Source organism: Rattus norvegicus, chromosome Y (assembly GCF_021556685.1).
Source record: "Rattus norvegicus strain SHRSP/BbbUtx chromosome Y, alternate assembly SHRSP_T2T, whole genome shotgun sequence".
NCBI classification, from domain to species: domain Eukaryota; kingdom Metazoa; phylum Chordata; class Mammalia; order Rodentia; family Muridae; genus Rattus; species Rattus norvegicus.
Window position 1 is genome coordinate 66810937 of NC_141555.1, and position 1395 is coordinate 66812331.

The 1395-nt window shown below is 45.1% G+C and overlaps 1 pseudogene; it reads right to left on the reverse strand.

Annotated features, from left to right (window-relative positions):
• Positions 1-216: 216 nt before the first annotated feature.
• LOC147998072 (large ribosomal subunit protein eL19 pseudogene) lies at positions 217-798 on the reverse strand (annotated as a pseudogene).
• Positions 799-1395: the final 597 nt, after the last annotated feature.

Below are 1395 nucleotides of genomic sequence, written 5' to 3' on the forward strand. Positions count from 1 at the left end.
GGATACCTGTTCCTCTTTCCAGAGCACTATTTTATTAGGGTTTCCTTAGAAACAGAAAGGGAAGAATGAATACACATTGTCTTAGTTAGATTTCCATAGCTGTGAACAGACACCATAGGCAAGATAACTCTTTTTTTATTTTAAAGCTTGTTTTATTTTAATGACTGATCATGTGAGGCCACAGTGAGGTCAGTATGCACAGACATGAAGGAAGCTTTATTTCTTGTTCTCTTCCTCCTTGGACAGAGTCTTGATGATCTTCTCCTTCTTGGCCTGGGGGCGCTCCTCCCTTGGGTTTTTGTGCTTCCTTGGTCTTAGACCTGAGAACCTCAGCCTCATCAGGCTGTAGCTTCTTGCAAGCCTCGTCTGCCTTTGGTTTGAGGATCTGCTCCATAAGAATCCATTGGTTTTTGAATACATTCCTTTTAACCTTCAGTTACAGGCTGTGATACGTATGTCAGTCCATCTTCTTAGATTCCCAATATCTCCTGAGAAGACAGTGCAGCATCCTCATGCTTCTCATTCAGGTCACCCTCTTAGGCACCCAAATGTTGGCAGTACTCTTTCCCTTCCCTATGACCATATGCCTGCCTTCAAGGTGTGTTTCTGTCCTCAAATCTGAGAATGGACAGTTAAAGGCTTCCAGATGATCAGGCCATCTTCAATCAGCTTCCTGATCAGCTGACAGGAGTTGGCATTGGCGATTTTTTTGGTCTCATTGGGGTCCAACTGGACCTTCTTTTTACCACGGTGGAGTACACTAGAGGCAAGGCTCTTCTGTAGCCTGAGCATGCTCATGGCTGCAGACACAGAAACCAAGGTAATTATTATAAAGGACAAGATTCCATTGCAGCTGGCTTACAGTTTCAGAGGTTCAGTCCATTATCATCATGGAAAAAAACATGGGAGCATCCAGGCAGAGTTGGTGCTGGAGGAGCCCAGAATTCTTGATGCACAGGCAGCATAAAGTGATTGTCTGTACCACTGAGCATAGTTTGAGAATATACAAATCTCAATGCAAAGCCACCACAGTGGCACACTTCCTCCAACAATATCACACCTACTCCAACATGGCCACACCTACTCCGACAAGGCCACACCCACTCCAACAATGCCACACCTACTCCAACAAGGCCACACCTACACCAAGAATGTAACACCTACTCCCACAAGGCCACACCTCCTAATAGTATCACTCCTCATGGGTCAAGCATTCAAACACATGAGTCTATGGTGGTCCACTCCTATTCAAACCACCAAACACATCAAAAGGTAAGTTGGCTTACAGGACACTGGATAATCTAAAAATGGCTGTCTCATACAAGGGTATTGAGAAGCCCATTGGCTGGTCAGTCTATGATTGATGCCTCAGCCATCTTAACCTGGTGCTGAAGG